Here is a 19,808-nt window from a genome sequence, read left to right as displayed (position 1 = left end):
CGTTTCTCTGCAGCAGGGAGGGCTAAACAGCACAGCACATAGGTCTGAGCCACAGCAGTTTGTGTGCTGGAACAAATTCAGGAACAAGTTCAGATGTTCAAGTTCAGTGCAGCGGACTTTGCAAAACAATGCTTTGAACTCCCTCCTGGTTCCCTGTCTGCAAAAGGAGGACAGAGGCATTCTCTCCTTGGCAGAGATGTTATGAGAGAAAACATTCAATGTTGTGAAGCTTGCAGACATTTCGATAATGGGGCCATGCAGCTACCTCAGATGCACTGTTAGAAACACGGTGATTTGCTAGCAAATACTGGTTTTTGTTTGCTATGCCTATACAGATACACAGTTACATAGGGGTTAAACACCCTGCATTTTGCAATAGGCTAAATCTTTCCTTTCTACTTTCTGTCCCCAGGTGAAATATTTCTGAAGACACTTCAGTAAATTCCGCCATTCATCCCTAAGTTCTGTCAAGGTAAAAAAAAAAAAAAAAAAAGTTTTTCTCTATTGTACAAAATTAGAGGTGTAGTTTTTCCATGACAATAAATCAGGAACATTTGAAAGGAAGAGACAGACTGCCTCCTAGAAAACACAAAAAGCAGAATAAAACCACATACCCTATACTTCATAGCTAGAAACGTATTTTTTAAGTTAAAGGTTTCATTTGTTATAACAAATAACATCAGATAGAACAGATTAAATGGACTAAATTAAATGGTAACAACAAACTATGAGGCATTCTCAAGTAAGTCTAAAAACTGGTGTGAAATACTCCTTCAGCTGTGTATCTGGTTGGAGTAGCTGATGAGGAGCTTTGTTAAAGTGTGGCTGCTCCCAGGTGATAGGGCTGCTCCACTGAGGCTCAGGATGACTGCTTTTGTATACAAACGGGGCCCGGCCCCAGAAACCAGCCACCATACTGAAACCATAATTAGTTACCTGACGCTATCCAAATAAAACCCAAGACAATAAAAGGATGAGTGATAAAGGCAGAAGACTCTTCTCATGTCAAAGGCTCTGAGTTGTCCATGATCAAATGATGCAGTAGAAGCAAAAGTTATGGCTTGACTGACACCATGAAGCATATTCCATGTGCAGCTCCACACAGTGTCCAAAACAGACACTATGATATTCAGTGGTGAATCAGAGGTGAGAAGTAGCACCACATTTATTGACAAATTAAATCCCTTAAATCATATTTAGTTCAAGCTAGAAATTGCCACAGTCACCACAAAGTAATGAGGTGAACTCCAGCAGTCGTGTTTCTGGGCACGTTTGGGGAGCAGGAGGTCCTGAAGTGCTTTTCTCCTTTGTGCTTTCTGATAGAAACCAAGTCCATGTCTGTTTCCTAGAGACCTGTGTCTGGGCAGTTCTGTGAAATGTTAAAATCTTACAGCACAGCATTTAAAAAATCTTTTAGTGGGAGCTGATCATCTGACAGTAATATGAAAAAGGATACTGGGACTGCTTGGGGAGTGTTGGTCTGTGTTACATGCCATTCACACAGTACCAGGAGTTAGTGTCTGTCATGGAAATCTGACGAACTTAATTAAGGTCAGAAGCAACAAATACAGAATTACACAACCAGCAGTACAGAAAATCTAACCAAAAGCTCTTCTGTACTAAAGGTTACCAAGATGCCACTGTTCTGAAGGAAGCGCTATTTAGTTGTTAGAGAAATGGTTAAAACACAAGAAGCAAAAAATGTGGCTTAAGTGCCACTTACAGAACAGAGAAAATACTGGAGCATCCCCAGGTATGGATGCTGGAACTAGTTTTATCCAACACCTTCATCAATGACCCAGAGAAGCAAGTGTGCAGTGAAATCCCAAAGCTTCCAGATCATCCTAAGATTTACACGTAGTCAAGTGCTATGCTGATGGAGACACAGAAGGGCTTCACTGATCTGAGCAAAAGCCTGAAATTCCCCTTTAAAAAAAAAAAATAACCCCCCCTTTAGAACATGCTGCATGTGCACTAGTGTGTCTTACTGACATGGCTGTGTAGGAGAGGACTTCACATGCAGGCAAGGCTTTACTCCTTCACGGGAAAGGCCACTATTCATGAGATCATAACAGCAGATGGTCCCATATCTAGGGGGGGATCTCAACCTTCATTTCACGATCACAAATTGCCATATTTCAGAACAAACTTGAGGGTCAAGGAGACCTTGCAGCACGGCTGGATGAAATGTTGCATTACATAAATAAAAGAGGTTCCATAAAGGACCACAGTAACATCCCCAGCTTCCAGATTGGATTCAGTAAACTGATGACAGCTTATTATGTGTGATAATACTGAGTGTTGTTCTGTTCATAATTATTCGTAAAGCAATATTTTTTAGTTTCCAAATCTGAAGAGTTGTGAGGCTCTTTTGTCCCTGAGCCATTCAAGGAAGCAAAACTCTTAACTCCTTCATATTTTCAAAGAATAATAATTAGGTCTGCTGTCTTTCATCTTAGTTTAAGGCAGTTACTCCTGTCCAAAGCCTTCATCATTACTAAATCAGTGTGATACTGATCATCCAGTTATTAGTACAAGCATATTGATGGACATTTGCAAAGCTGAAGTTTTGAAGTCTGTTTACTGGAATTGATGTCAGTGAATTTTAGGAGTGGGATTTAGCTCTGGGTTAAAACAACTAGGGTTTGGTGTCAAAAGCATTTAATGTATTCAAGGAATACTTGTAGGTACCCTGTGCTACTTTAGAGTGCTTAGGTACTCTAATGAGGCATCCTCACAAGGCTAGCATATGACACAGATGGAACACATATGACACATTTGGAACAGCAGGTGCGATGTCTCACAAACACTTAAAATTACACAGCACCTACATTTAAATAACTGAATCTCGATGCACATGAGTCTAATCTAGGATGAAATAAACTTGAACTCTTGACATCTAAGATTTAAATAACTAACTTTCTAGCAGCTTCTGTAAAATAAACTTTGTTCCTACCGTACTTGTTCATGTAATGAATATATGTTTACTCGGCATTTTCTAATCACTAAATGCACTCATTACACATATGTTTTTAACTACTGGTGATCTCCTGCTCCCAAATGGCCAGGCAGAGTACAAGATCATAGACACTGGATTCACAGGAACTAAATACACACACCTTTTATGTGGCTTCAACATGAATAGGAGGTGCATGTCCAAGTCTCCATACAGCTTTAGTCAGATCAGCCACTACGCTTCCAAAAACATTCACAGCACTGTTATCTTGGCTCCAGGGTGAGTACATGCTTACCCCAGCTGCTGTTCGGCACTACGGCCTGCCTCCTACTCAGTGACCGCTCTGCAAGTGTGCAAGAGCAGGTTGACCGGTGGCAGCTGGCATTGTACTTACAAAGCAGAAGGGAGATTGCTGCTAGGATTTAAAATACATGTTTTACAGCATGCCAGCGCAAGGCAGGAGCCAATTTTATGAGATTTGGCTGATATGATATGTCTGTCCTCGATGCTTTAGGGAACTAGAATATAAACAGCGCCAGATATGCAAATTGCGATAATTCTATTCCATACACACATTTTACTAGTATAGTGTCGTGCCTGACATCTATGTCCTCAGCTAACCCTCTATCTAGCTCATTTCTCACTTCCCAGCCCTTTGTGATTATCAATTATAAAACCTGAGCTTTGCAATGTACCTAGAAAATTACTAATTTGGGCTTCATTTATATATGTCTGCACAACTCATTGCGGGCAATTTGGAGAGACATGGGAAGCATGAGTGCCCTTGTCTTTCCACAGTTATACGATTTGGCTAAAATATTGCTCATAAATTGACATTTTATATCTAAAGAATAAAATGTGTGTTGAATTTGATCTTTCTTGAACTCTTGCACTAGAAAATGTATATACAGGAGTATTTATATGCACTGACTTTTTTTTTATACTTTTTACTTTCAACTTGTTAAAAAACCTGCTGTAAACAAATTCTTGGGCTACATTTTTCACGCCTCAGTAATACTGTTAAGTGAAGCCTTCCATACCCTTGTCTAAACTAAAGGGAACATTTCTTGCAGCATACTTACAGGAATTTTTGGATTAAAAAAATCTTTTCCAGAGTGTCTGAAACCCACTTCAGACAAAGATGCTCTAGCAGCTTGGTACTTAACCATCAGATAGGAGAGGGATGTTGTGTGACATCCGAGGTCATGAAGCACTTTACAGGCAGCATTCAAAAGTGTGTATGACCAAATCCAAACTAATTGTACGAACATGAGAGCAGCGGGCACTCAACATTGCTCTCCATTTACTGGTAAAGCCTGACTATGAAAGAGTTCATTGTATCTGTGTGTGTGTGCAGACACAAACGCTGACGGCTGGCCCTTCATGGCAGACCAAAGTCAAACAGCAAGTGAAAAAGAGGACATTTAAAAAATGTCCTGCTTTGCAGTCACTTTGGTTCTTTTTTATATTTGTTTGGATTTTTTTGTTTTATTTTATTTTATTTTAAATCAATGAGATCAGTTAGGCCAAACAAGCAAGAAACCAACCAAAGCAATTACTCACAGTCCAACACAAACCTGTAACCAAGCAGCAGAGGAAACACCCCAATAAAAACTCGTGAAGATAAGTAAGCGAAAAAAGCAAAATTGTGTCTGTTGCTTAGTGTGGATATGAGTAGGATGGGGGCTGGTGTGCAGAGCACAGGCTATAAAGTACTTCATTGCCTGCTCAAAGCCAGGGGTTGAAACTTCTTCACCATATCCTAGTTACTCAGAAGTTGTTTCGTAGTGTGGTTGGTGTAAGCTTAAAGCCACCACCATACCTAATGATGCCTCTGAGGCACTGTCAAGAAACAGAAAATGACATTATCTGGGACTTGGGCTTCCTGGAAGTGCACAGAGTAGCAGATTTCCAGCTGGATTCAGAAGGCGAGCATATGGTCCGCATGACGCGGAGTTTTCACTCTCCTGCCTGGGGTGATTCACCTCAATTACCATCAGTGTTTAAAAGATCAAGTCATCTCACAGGGACCCTGGGTGACCATTGAAAGCCACAAAAGCCCTATTTCTCAATGTGTTTGAACCACAGTGCTTGCTTCCTGCCTCCTAACATTTCCTTATATAAATTGGAGCTCAGGGGATTCCCTCTCCTATTTATTGCTTTAAAAAGAGCTGTTTCTAGGCTGTCCTCACTTTCCCCTTCCTGGACTTGCTGCCATCTCTAATAACTCTGCACTTTTGACCTGCAATTGCCTGCCGGTTTTTTTGTTTTGGTTTTTTTTTGTAAGAAAAGGCCTTTCCAGTTGATTTTCTTGTATCATCTGGTTTCTGAGAAGCTACTAAATAACCTTGCAGATTTCTCCAGTGCTTTTGGTTCTTTGAATATATGTTAGAGTAAAGATGCACAAACCAGAGAGGATTAATACTTCTGCTTATGGGTCCCTTTCTCCAGCTGAGAGTCTCCTACATACCAGTTCAGCCAGCTCCTGGCTGGGAATCTCCAACCCAGTACACTGTATGCCATATGTTCCCAGAGCTATGCCAGACCCTTTGAAAGCTTCACGGTCAGACACCTCATCCATCACATGAATCAAATTCAGACGGAGCTCAGACGAAGAAGTCTTCAGGTTGATTTTTATAAACAAACAAATCTCCAGTGCACTCTGAGAGCACAGAGGGTACTCTAGGAGTACTCTTGGCTTTGCTGTTCAGCTGAGACTTTTGAGAGTCAACTGCCACGTGCTCAGGCAGTTATATAAATCAAAGCCACTCTAGCAACAGTACGTGTAACGGTTCCCACAGCTGGAAGCTTATTCCAAGCTAATCAGCATCCTTCTCCATCTCACAAATGCTCAAAAAACATAAGACAAAGATTACAAATTTTAGAGCAGGATGGAAGGTTTATGCAAATTAACTGAAGTCAGTGAAAAAATCCTAATTGATTCATCTGACCTTCAGGCTGGACTACCCCCAAAAGTTTTCAAGGTATTTGAGAGCTCTGGGAAGCTTTAAGGGAACAACATACCATGAAAGTGCAGTAAAGCAAGCTGGGAGAAATTGGGAGGGTGAGGAGGTTTCTGGTGGTTTTGGACCATGTGCCAGGGACTTGGCACAGTACTCAGCTGTAATAGGGCATCTCCCAAAAGGAGGAGATGGTAGTATTTACTCTGAAAAGAAATGGAAGAGGTGTTAGTGTTGTTACTATCGTACCTCTGCTCTTTCAGAGGCCTTCTCTTTGCCCCAAGGGAAGCAAAAGTTTTCATCAACATGGGTTTATTCTTTTAAGCTGTCACACATCTCTGTAATAAACTTACAGGGCACGGAAATAACAGTGGACATGAACCAGTTGTCTCAACTCTATCGGGATGCTTATTGTCCAGGCTTACTTTATTTGCTGTTTCTGAAAAAATATCATAACTGTATGTATCCCAAATGCATCCAGATAATGCACACATATTTTAAGCTTTCTCCTTTCCATAAAAAAAAATAACAGTAATTTCTTTATCATTTAAAGGAGTATCACTAAATGGGTATCTTGTGCAAAGACAAGTGTGTATGTGCTTCTGCCTTGATGTTGTGGAAATGGGGCTTGGGGGTGCATATAGATCAAACTTTGGCCCGGCCAGATTTCATTTTCTTACCAGGTTTCCCTGTGAATCCAGCAGTCTCACAGAAAACACAACACTCCAGCACTTGTAATTCTCTAGAATATAACATCCAGGGGGCCAGCGGGGGTCTGGGGGCCACCCTCACCCTCCCATGCGGGGGTCAGACGTTAGTGCTAGTGCAAGGGCAGCAGCCTCCCCCAGCCCAGACTCTCACCCTTGGAGCCGCTGCCAGAAGCACCATCCCTCGCCCTCTGCCATCCAACTGGGTGAAAGGGAAAGCTCCAGGCACAGCCTGCTTCCTGCCTGTGCGGGACTTACCACAGACACAAGCCATACCTGGCAATGAAACACTAAACAAATATGCATTAGCAACAGAAAGTCCATGCCCAAAAGCCCCTCCATCCAGCTCCTCCGGCACAGGGATCTTTGGTCTTATTTAAAATGCTGGTGGGGTTCCCATGGTGTCAGAGAGCCACTAGAGGCCACAGAGTCCCAGTCGCTGCTAGTGGCACTGAAACCATGGAAACCTCACCAGCATTTCAAGAAGACCAAAGGTCAGGTCCACGTAAGTATACGTAATACAGTGAAATCAACAGACACACATGTACACACATACCGTAAAGAAATAGGTAAAGATAGGCGTACGCAAGAAATTTTCACTTATCAACATAAATGTTTTAAGCCTGAAGGATGAGGCTTTTTAGGATCAATCACACAGTGTTTAATACATTTATACATATGTGCATACTTACATGTACATATAAATTTCTTAGTACTGTTCACTCTGTGTTGGTTTTTAAATCAGCACCCTACTAGACAGCTTTTCCTTTTTATTAAGGCATTTGCTATTCATAGACAGACACGAGCCAGAAAGGGTTCAGAACAGATAAACATCGCATTCCCGGACCTCTTTTGCTTTGTGCGGGGAAAAGGAAAAGCACCCCAATAACAGGATGTAGGTTTCTCCAGCGGAAAACACCAGGGGAACTCCTAGCACCTCCCAGGAAGCCCCAGCAATTTTCTAGCCAAAAGCTAAAAATGACCCGATCAGCCAGCGGCACCTTTAGTAAGAAAAAGGGCAAAGGGGGTGCCTTGACACGGCCCACACTGTGCATTTCAAGCATGTGTTTGTGCATGATGTGAAAGCCATGCCACAGAAACTCACCCGCCTGAATTTCTGTGACCCCCCCTCCCCGGGTGCACAGGTCCCAGATATGCAGCTGCCGAAACACTGGGGGATGACACATCACAGCAAGCGTTCCAGCACGCTTCTCCATAAGTGCTTTTCAGAAACAGAAGGGAATTTAACTGGGAAGCTAAAGTAAAACGTAAGGTTTGTGCCTGTGTAGTGACTTTGTGTCAAAAAAACCCAGTTTAGAAGGTGGACAGCACCCATCAATTAGAAACATACACCACTGCTTTCTGTTTGCTTCACACAAACGGGTTCTGCACCTTGCTGTCCTGGGAGGTTGCTGCCTTTCACATTATTTGTGAGTTATACACTTTTAATAGCACCTAATGAGACATCTTCTGCAGAATCCTCCTCCGGTCTAAAACGTGATCCATTGCTCATATCTATAGTAGTACATACCAAAAATAGCTCACAGCTACTACCCACATTCTGAGTATATCACACAAAAGAAGCACAATGGAGGAGGGAGACAGAAATAGAATCATGGGTAATGCCTCAGTATATTATGTAAAAATGTTTCTATCTAGTAAAAAACGTGTTTCTATCTAGTACTGGAAAAGTGTGTTTTGAAAGAGTACTATTAAGGGTGATTTGACAAGTCAAAATTCACCAGCAAAAAGGATTATTGTAATTCAGACTTTTGTAAATGCATTGGCATTGCCCTTCCTGACATGATCTCATCCTATTTTTGGCAAGATTCATATCTTATTTAGTAGTCGCAGGTTGAATAGGATAGAGAGAGGTGGGGAAAAATGTTTTTCCAAAATGGTTGTAAGCTTCCAAAGAAAAAAAAAACAAAACTGAAATGAACCCTCACACTTTTAATAAGGCTTATGTGGGGGTTTAAACACAAAACCTAATCCCTTAAATTCATAGAAGAGAGTAAGAGATTTTCACCAGCTCTGAAAGGGACTGGACATTTTGCCAGTTTGTACCACAAAAAGTGGTAAGTGTGGATGAATGGTGAAGGCCAGGAGTGTGGTTGTATGGTGGAGAGTATGTTTTTAGTGATCACTTCTCACTCGTTTTGCTCAGGCTCTCTCTCTGGGCTGGCCTCAGTTCTTGTCTTTTCCACATCCCTGCCTCCAAGACTTGCTCATATCTCGCCCTCCTAGCCAGGCCAACTCCACAGGTCTTGATCCCAGGAGTTCAGATTTCTAATTTCCCTCGTCCCTTGTCCTCATGTGCTTCCCTAGCCCATCTCAAAGCTCCATCTGTCACCAAGTCCTTGTTGGCTCTGCCATCTCTGTTCTCCCTCTGTCCAACCTTATCTTGTGCTTTCCTTGTCCTTGTCCAGTTTCCTTGCTTCCTTCACAACCCATCAGCCTCTGTACTGTCCATTATTTCCTTTCATACTCCACAGTCCCAGTTTCCTTGTCAAACAAGTCCCAGACAATGTGGTCAATGAATCTAGTCATCATAGGGAACTTTATCCAAGTTTTTGAAGTCCCAAGGGATGACACGGGAAGAATGTCAAAGAAAAAGCTCCAAGAGATCCAGCAGAGACCTTGCTTAGCCCCTTTAATTTTTTTAGGAGAGGGCTTTATGTTTCTCAGAGGAGCATGCCAAAGAAACCCCTAGGAACAGGAATCACTTCTCCCTGCTGTCCTGGAGTAGAGTTGTGGAAGAATGAGTCATTTTGCAGATCAAAAGGTCTGGGAATTGTTCATGTTTACAAGAGACATGGATTCAAGATCTAAGCTGAAAACACACTGATTACACAGGAGATCAAAGTAAGAACATCAAATACATCTGACCCAGATGTAACATGGCCACAAGGGCCATTATGTTTTTGTCATGTTATGCCAAGCCATATTTCCATTTAAAAACAAACACCACCTTATCTGAATAGGATGGGACATCACAGACAAATGTAAGTTTCACCGTTTTGCTTTGTCAGAATAATATATGTAGTTTTCAGGTTTCCATTTCTTTATCCAGGTGCTTGAATGTATAACATCTGTTGCTTTCATCCCTAATTCCCAAATGATCCACTGCCAAGCCATTAAGGGTGGAAGTTTTACAGATGCCATGTGCTCCTAGTTCAAGCATATGTCATTTCACTATTGTTCCTGAACTGCTTTGTCCCCCCAGGGAAACCTGAAGAGAACTGCAAAGAGACACCAAACAAACATGCTCTGCATAGCTGCACTGGCTACCAACACTGTTGAGTCACCTTCATGTTACAGGAGGACTGAAGGGAAACCAGCTCTGGGGAATCAAATCACGAATTCATACCACCATCTAGTACAGCAAGCTCCTGCATCTCTACTTCAGGCCAGTGATATAGTAACAAAGCAGGCTGGATAATTGTGGTTTTCAAGCAGATGTTAAAACCAGATTCTATAACATTAATGCTTATTTAACTATGCATGCTGCAGAGTAAGTGTTGACAACATAAATGTCAATCAAAGGAGGACACTGTAATTGCCCAGGATAGGAAGATCAAGAAGTGCAAATCTACAATACAATTCGTTATCTGAATTGCTAACAGTGTTTTTTAATGATCATTTAGCAGCTATCGTACAGCAAATCATTATATGCATAAAGTATATAGCTTACAGCCTTCTCAGAGGTAATTTCTTCAGCATCTGAAAGCCTCACCCCTGATGCTGATGCAACTCACATAAGCTGATGCAACTTTGCTGAAGTTTCGCCAGCTGAGGATCTAGCCAATTACAATGACAAGGTTTTTTTCTGTTTTTCTTTTACTTATTTCATGCCATTAAGTTAATTAAAATAACAAAACATAAAGGGTCTACATAATGAAGTCTAGATATTTGGAGACATAGTGGCTTTAAGTATTAGTGCAACAATCAGTTGCAGTTTTAGGAGCGCACTAGTAAAGTTACCTATTGTATATAAGGCAAAGGTTGTATTTGATGTGAAACAACAAAACCTGGCATTTCTGGAAACAAGTGTTTAAATTGTCTTGGTAAAGGCAACAGTAATAATGACAGCTATCTATCCAATACCTGAAAATGTTCTTTATAGTGGTTTAAAGGACGCGAGGAGGGTAAAGTTTCAAAACACCTCAGTATTGGTCAGCAACAGAGGAGACCACACAGAACAAATGCATCATCTGCTGGCCAGAGGCACAAATTACTCAGTGAGTGTACAGATCTAGTCAACGTGAACTGTCAGGGCACTCACAGGATAAAGCACCACCTAACATCAGTGTTAAGTTTGTACCTAAGCAGGGGACCACAAGAAATGGAAATTTTTGTAATGCTAGCTTTCATTACCTCCTCAGCTGGAGTGAGAATAAAATGTATTTTGTGCTCTTCAGTGAGAACCCATGACCATTTTCATCATTAGATGCCAAACTAAACACAACTCAATTAAGATAAAGCCTGGAAAGAACCCTAAAACTTAACAAAATTCTACAGCACAGATAATCTGAGGTCAGGTTTCTAGTAGGTGAGGTTTATTGCCTAGTAGGCTGAAGCTACACAGAAGATAGTGAATACAAATGCTTGGATTTAAAGTGAAAAAGAAGGGGATATGCCGTTTCCCTGCTAAACAAGTTGTGTGTGGCTGTTTGCCATGATTCACCTTCAGGACTTGCTGCATTCACTGTTCTGTGCTTTATGCATTGTGGTACTCTCTCTTTTAGGAAGGAAGTGGAAACAAGTGGTTTCAGTTACTTTTATGGATTATGCGTGATGAACTGCTATATTCTGCAAGAACCTAATCGTCTTCTGGAAGCTTTTCTTTCTGTTTCTTTTTTTTTTCTAAATGAACACTCAGCAAGTACTGGGTACATGAACACAGACAGCATTTTTCCAGTATAGTTTAGTTACTCTGAAGTCTAAAAGACCTAAGAAACTGCTGTTGTTCTGTATTTCACCAAGTTCTTGTCTCACTGAGCAGGCACCTCATACCACAGTTTTACCTAGTTGTAAGTCCAGGAAAGGAGTATATCCTAAGAAGAAATAGTTTCCTGTTATGATTGGGTATAAGCAATGAGTCTCTAGCATTTCACAGGTGGTTTTCATTCCTTAAACTAGTCCTAACCCTACCCTATAAAGCAGCTCTGCAGGTAGGACAGTAGATAGGGGTCATTTATGGGGTTTGACTGACACATTTAGCATCAGGGGCCTCACGAGGAAGGGTTTAGCTTGCCGTTAGTTAAGGAGTGGGCAGCCTTTCCAGTGGGAGGTGTATGGGAAATAATGATGTAGTTTTCTGTTGCCACCACCTTCAGCCCAATGAGAGGCCAAAGTGACTCCTACAGGGGTTTATAACGGCACATAGGTTACCTCAAACTTAGTGGGCTGAGACCTGCTGCTAAGAGCTATGTTTCTAATTACAAAAAAAATTCCTGCTGCTGCTACGCTGTATTAAACCCGTTTTGGTGGCTCCTATGCCAGGGCAATCCCTGGCTGCCCTGATGGGTAAATCAATACCTGCTTAGCCTGGAAGTAAGTGTAGCCCAGACAATGGGAACTGCCTAGAGCTTCTGAACCTGAAGGTTTTGGTTTTGAATGAGGGTCTTGAACATCCAGATGAAGACTGCTCAAACTCAGCTGCTGCTCACGGCAAAGCTGATTTGGGGTCCCCATGCTCCTGCTCTGAAGGGACCCCACAGCACTGTACCAGACATGAGTGCTGAGCCAGAGTCAACGCATCTACATCAAGAAGTCCCCAAGCACATTATGCCCAGCACCTCTTGACTCTCTTAAAAAACAGCCCTGGCAGTAAGGTTAGAGCCACATGGATCTGTTCTCATCACACAGTGCACCCTGGATATTGTAAACTATATATGACAAAAATGCTTGAGATATGGGGGGTTTTGAGAGACTTGATAGAGGAGTAGAGAATTCCTAAGTAGCCCTAAAAGCTACTGCTGCTGGACACCACAAATTTCATACACACAAAGCTGGACACACAAAAAAATCATGTTTTCTTTTTGGAAGACTTGGAAGATACTAAGCAGGTGTGGTCGCAATTACCAAATAATTTAATTGCAACATACAGGTCTGGTCCTGATTGGTACCTAAGGCATCTGATGACTTACCATAAACTGTCCCCTGTAATTACTTTTGTCATTTCTGGCGAAACAATAAAATTGGTACAGAAAGCAGACTTTCACAGACAATTATTACCAATGATAATTGAATAGTAAATTATTTCATTAATCATAATGGAAAATTAGATTGAGAAATATTATTTACTGAATTGGTAGACATACCCAACCAGTATAACAATAGAATCTTACATTGAAAATACAGTCCTTGCATGAGAAGCCTCACCCTAGAGAAATAGTATGTTATTTATTAGTAGTATAGCGTAGCACTAAAACTACTATACAACTGATGGGATTTGGGATTAATTATCATTGCTGTGTCCCATAACACCTCTGCAGGCATAAATTCTTACCAATGTGATAAAACTGAGTTTATAAAATATGTCTCTCTGTTGACTGAGGGGTATTCCATCTGCCAGAAGAACTACATCCAATAAAAAAAGGACACATTTTTCTGTTCTTTTCCATGGTGAAACTGCAATGCAGATCTGCCTTAAAAAATATATGCTGATTCTGAAGCCTTAGTGCTTTTGCATCCAAGGCTCATTTGTACCCTTAGTCTGTGATAACCTGCATTCAAAGTGGTGCAGTACTCCACAGCTAGACTTGATTTCCATCATTGCATACCCATTCCAATGACATTTCTGCTAATTCAAGCCAAATTAAACCTCTCTGCAAGACAAAGGACTATAAATTTCTAAAACAGGAGGGACTGATTTTGTTTGCCAAGTACTGCTTACTCTGTTTTCTCAGCTTCATTTGGGATATAATAGTCTGACTTTGCATTAAGGCACTGACACATCCAAAACAAGAAATCATCATCAAGATAGCAGCATTTTATTCACTGATGGGTAATAGCCCTTGTGTTCAAAAATATTATCTATGTTTTACTTGGGCAACCATTTCATAAATATTTTAATTTGCAATTTTACTCAGCAGACTACCAGGCTTTGGTTAAAGTGTATAAAGACACTGCCAGCCCTGCTCAGCACTGCTCAATGCTTGCAGAGAAAGCCTACAATCGCAATAAACAACTTGTAATAGCTCTGTGAAGCATCTAATGTGGACTGGCACTGCACCAAGAGAACTTCAGGCACCCCAGCCCAGTGCTTTTGGAGGAGAATGTTTTTCAGAGGCATCGGACACCTGCAGGCCCAGAAATGCAGTTACCAATATAATCTAAATTCCTGCCACCGGTCACACTTAGTCCTTATTCGCAAGAACTTCCCATGTGAGGGTCTGGTTTATGAAGATACTTTGCCTTTTCTTACATGTGGGCAAGCAAAACCATTTGCTATTCAATAGTTGATATTTATTCCTTTGTTTAACCCCTGTTCTTGCACTTCTTTGGAGTTTGAGATTTTTCTTTGTGAGAGGACCAGAAAAAATAAAGTTTTCTCTGTTACTCTAATACTCTAAGTCAAGTATTCAGATAAAATCTATTTCTCTTTCTTCTTTTTTGAGCTTTTGCTCCTTTCTGAAAGCTCATTCGCTTCGGTACAGAGGAGTCCCCAATGACTAGGGGACTAGGATGTTTTCCTTGCAACAGACCTCTTTAAAGCATTAGCAGAAAGGTTTCTGTTTGTTCTCATTCTCAGTGCTCTAAGGTCTCAGTCACGGACTAGTTAAAAGCTGCGGGTGAGTCTCCCACTGATCACAGCAATCTTACTTGCAGTGGCACCCCAAAATGACAGGGTTGGCTGCACAATTCAGACCAGTTATGTGCTGCCTAGTCCCACCCTTTCTGGGGTGCTGAATCCCTGGGGATCATCTGGGATTTTGCTGGCGAGGAAAAGCAGCCGATATGTCTCTTTAGATGCCAACAGAAGTGAGGTAAGCCGAGACTGAGAGTGGAAAAAATGTAAGCAGCGAGCAAAGGCCCTTGGACAGCTGTGGTCTGAGGAAGGAGAGAGGCTGCAGATAAAAGCAAGGAGGGAGTGGGGAGGAATGCAGCAGGTGGGTAAGGGAGGGGCAGAGAAAGGCAAGGAGTTAGCCAGAAAAAACGATCGTTGCATCACTTGATCAGTATCACTAGTCATCTCCAAAATCTGTTTGGTGTTGGAAAGCATCCTTCAGCTTCACTCCTGCCTGTCTGCCTGTGTGCACTTTACTAATTAGCTAAATGTTTGTACATAACTATGAAGCTGGAGAAGGCCATCCAAGTAAAATAACTTAAGCCACATTTGCAGCTGGAGAAGAGTAAAAATTCCTTTTGTCTGGTTTCAGTGATTTCCACTACAGTAAAGATGCTGTAAATCAGTTTCTACTTTAAAACAGGGATCACTGTATCTAATAGCTTTTATCCTGGAAAATACGTCATGTCTCCTGCTAGCAGAAACAAGTATTCTACAAAATCATTCATCATTTGTCACCAGGAGAAACGTCAGTCACTATGAAAGAACGAGAAGTTAAAGAAGTTCAATGAAGTTTAGTATTTCTTGACACATGTCCTCAAAAGAAAAGTTGGTTATGCTAAGAAGAAAGATCATTTTGTCCTGCTCTTAATGCCACCCCCTAACAAGCTTTGTTTTTATTAGAACTGGTACTTCTTAGGGGGGGAAAGGAAAAATTCAGAAATTTGCTTTTGAAAAAGGGAAGGATTGGGGATAGTATTTATTCATCATGTTGCATTTTATCATGTTCTCTGTACATCTATTTTATTATTGCTGTGGGAATGCAGCAAAGTGCTGATTCCCTGAACAAGAGGCTGTGTAAATTCCAGCTATGACCATACGACCAAACCTTGTATAATCAAAAGCAACTTTTTCTCCCTGCCTGTATTTTGCTTGAGTTCTTGCCAAAAATGCAGCTGCCTGTTGCTGCAAAATCTACATTAATTCTCAGTTTTGTTTGAACTGGTATGAGATACGCTCCACAGTCCAAAGCCTGCAGTTATTTTATCATTATGGACACTTTTCATTGCGGCACCTGAGTGCTTCTCCCACTTCTGTGGTGATACGAATTTCACAGAATCACTAGAAAGCACAAAATCACTTTGATCCCTGTGTCCACTAGAGGTGTTTGGTTTGCACCAGCTACCACTGTGTTTATCCAAAGCCCAGGCTGCTATGGACCTGTCAGGCTCTCCAGAGCAAGTCTGGAAACCATGAGGATACTTGGAATAACCGTTGAATATGGGTGGTCACTATGCCTACTGAGTTTTCTCATTAAGGTCGAAGTTTTTCAGTCCTGAGTCTGGCCTCCAAAATCAATGGTAGGCACTGGAGTCGTTTCAGCCTCTCTGTTAAGAAGGATGCCTTCCTACCTCATGCTGGGATAATACTCCCCAAGCCAGCTTATCAAGTATAGACCTGCCCAAAGAACAAAGCTCAATGAAGCAAATGATCCAAAAATCATACAGGCAATTTACAGCAAGGCTAGACCTAGAACTCTGAAATCTCACCACTGCCTGCACTCCACCAGACCGTCCTCTCCCATGGATTTGTTCATGGACATTCTATCTGAACCTCCGGTACTTTCAAAAAGGTGTCTCAAAGGTGTCCCTGGAAAAACTCAGCAATCTGTGCTGTCACTTTGCAGGACGCACCTGAACTGACACCTTGGTGTGCTACCATTACACACATCTTAATTCCTCAGCCATCATTCTGTCCTTGCTGACAGGTCTAAATCAAAAAGCTTCGGAGATGTGTTCCACAGTTCTTGCTGTGGAAGAATGAAAGCAAAATGTCAGTGTGCCACTGAAACGTCTTCTGTGTCTAGGGCCTGCTCATTCCATTTCACTGGCATCGTCTTCACCATATATTCAGGATTATTTTAGTTTGCCAAAGATTCCATTTTGCTCTACATGTCACCACATCTGTTTTTCCTATAGTCCCATTGGTTTTAAGAAAAAATTTTAGGTGAAGCTCACCTACGGTTTGGATGCTTTGGTAAAAATCTTACGTTTACTGCTCATTTATGGAGGACAATACCATTAGAAGAAGCAGTATGTGCCATGACAAAGATCAGCAGTGACTCTTTCCCACAACTGCTTATTTTTACAAATCCCCATCACCTCCTCCTTCAGCTTGCTACAAGGAATTGTAAGGCTTTTAAGGTTCTCCTGGAACCTTAAATACAACTGCCAAGCATAGTTTGCAGAATTTTGATTTTTTTTTCTTTCTTTGTATTTATAAACTCAGAATAAAAAGCATGGCACATCCATCCTTTCACTGGCAAACTCAGAAGGCCATGATCCCATGATAAAATCCCTCTCTACCCCAGGGAATAGTGAAACTTTGTCACAGCACGAGTATTTCCTGGAACCATTTTTAAGTTCAGAAATAAACAAATTTCCCATGTAAGTTTATTCAACTGCTATTCAAAGAACATTAACTCATATAGTTGCTTCTTTCCAGTACTGTGCTTCTAATGCACATAAACACTGTGTTCGTACTTCACATTGTGGGAAGCCCAAATATTATTACAATAAAGAACGCAGGCCAATAGAGAGCGTGTGCTACCACTGGTGACGCTGGTAAACATCATACTGCTTTCAGAGTAATAGCAGATCACTCTTCAGAACAATTATATATTCTTGTTTATAGAATACTATGAAAACTGGCAGGTCCTTAAATTGGTGTTAACAAACACCTAAGTTCATAGGATTTGGATATCGCTAAATTCAACAAACACAGGTATTTCCCATGGAAGTGTGAGGTGTAGAACAGGGGTCAGCATCTTTTCAAGCTGTTTTTTTTCCCAAACAAGAAGCTAAGTGCACTGGAAGGAGCTCAGTGGGAACTAGGAAATAAAGCCTCTGAAAGGGATGATGCAGCCGATCAAGGTTTCTCCTCTTTGTGAGGCAAGAACGTCTGAGTCCTGAACTCAGAAAGAATTGGGAGAGGCAGCAAATGTCTTGTCAGGACTCAGTAGCCCCTGCTCTTTATACCTGAGTGACATTCAGGATCTACCTCTCCCCCACCTTTGGCACTTAGGCCATACATTGGTGACCTCTGCCATAGACTGAAACATTTCAGCCATCATGCAGGTGTCTCTCTCTTCAATAGCACAATGTACTGCCTGAACACCCCAGGCCAGCGCCGAACCCTCTCACGTGTGTATTAAATTTTAACTGCACCAGTCACAGACAGTGAGAATATTCATAACCTTAAAACAAAGTGTATGTGTTATTGTTTGAAGAGCATCAAGCTCACAGCCATGCTGATCTACTTGATTCAGCAAATCAGTTAAACCTCTGCTTAAATCCCACTAACTTTATGGGAAGAGGACTATGTATATGTTTGGCATCGAGTACTTTCTATTTAAGCTTTACACACTTTACTGAATAAAGATGTATTTGCATATATTAGCATGGATTTACTTTCTCTGAAGAGTGCTCACACCAGGTGGAATAAAACCCACATATACACATAGAAAACAAAACCACAAGGATTTTACACTTGAAGCAATGTGTATTCCTCATACCAAACTGAAATGACATTTCTAATTATATTTGACATTTCTAGTGTATCGTTTGAATGGTCTTCATGGTAGTTACAAAGAAGAGTCAAAAAAAATAAAATTGCATGTTTAGTGTGATGATGGCTGGAAAAATAGAAGAGTTCTAAGGAGCAGAACACTGACCTCAACTTTCTTCAGGAAACAAGAATGCTGTCTGGTCTATACATATTCCAGTACATAATTCCCTCCTTGTTAATCTCCTACTTCTTCTAACTATCAAACCTTAAAAAATTAAATAAAAGGGGAAGTATATTAGACTGCGACCTTCACAAAACCATACATTTATACTGACCCAGTACATTTCCACAAGGTTTTGGGAAGAAAGAGGTAGAATTTAATTGGCTGTAGTGTGAAGTCAAGGGTCTTGTACAAAACACAGATATGCTGCACCTAATGACTCATCTGCTTTCATTAAAACTCATCTGGTTCAGGTGGTACCAGGTTGCAAATTGATCGTAAAAGTGGTTTGATTAGTCTCAGTTCTTAGATGATCTCAGGAGCTCCAGATGTGACAGCAAGAATCCTGAAGAGGTTCCAGGTGTTCCTGGCCACCTCATTGCTCTGCTTCTAATCTGCAGAAATCGTACAGCTGTGGGCAATAGGAACAACTGGTGATATAGCTGACTGGCAGAGGGAAAGACTGAAAACTGGTGAGGGAGCAACAGTTGTGCTTAAAATAAACTGTGTTTGTACAGGTGAGTAATAACACAAATATATATGGTTTTTAGAGAAAGATTACGAACCTTTTAAAAATATAGGTCCTGCTTATAATGAGGTTTACAACATCCTGTCAAGTACAGTGAACTGCGCATTCGTGCCTTGTACTTTGACTAACACATCACACAAGAGGTACGTAAGCAAGAGTTTTTCTTCTTTAAGTATATTTTTCAAAGAAAAGATAAAATTCTGTTCTTCTGTGATTTGCTGAATAGGCTAGAAATCCACAACCTAATTTTTCAGTTTTGCTTGTAGTAACTTTATTTATAAATCTGTGATCCACAAGCACACAAACTTTTAATCTTTAGACATGTAATTTGTTCTATTAAAGGTAGTGGAACTGTTGATCTGAATGAAAATTATGTGTAAATGTAAGAATTCATAGAAAATTTGGATCTATCCAAGCTGGAGAAGTAGGCTGACAGGAGCCTTATGAACCTCAACAAGGACAAACCCAAATGCCTGCACTTGGGAAGGCACAGCTCCTTGCAATGATACAGGCTGGGAGCTGACAGCTGGGGAGCAGCTCTGTGGAAAAAGCCCTGGGGGCCCTGCCGGGCAGGGACAAGAGCATGAGCCAGCGGCGCCCTGGCAGCAGCAAGGGCCACCCACCTCCTGGGCTGCAGGAGCAGAGACAGTAGGTCAAGGATTCACAGCAGTGTATGGCAGGAGGGCAAGAGACAACAGGTATCAGCTGGAACAAGACAGGTTTGGCCTGAATATACAGAAAAATGTTCTGACTGCGACGACAGTTGCCAAAAGATGTTGCGCAGTCTCCATCCTTAGAGGTTGTCGAGAGTGGGTAAGGCAGCTACTCAGATCTCGTGGCTGACCCTGCTTTAGC

This window comes from Falco biarmicus, chromosome 5 (assembly GCF_023638135.1).
Source record: "Falco biarmicus isolate bFalBia1 chromosome 5, bFalBia1.pri, whole genome shotgun sequence".
Taxonomy (NCBI): domain Eukaryota; kingdom Metazoa; phylum Chordata; class Aves; order Falconiformes; family Falconidae; genus Falco; species Falco biarmicus.
The sequence above is the reverse complement of the archived record's forward strand: the minus strand, read 5'-3'. Positions refer to the sequence as shown.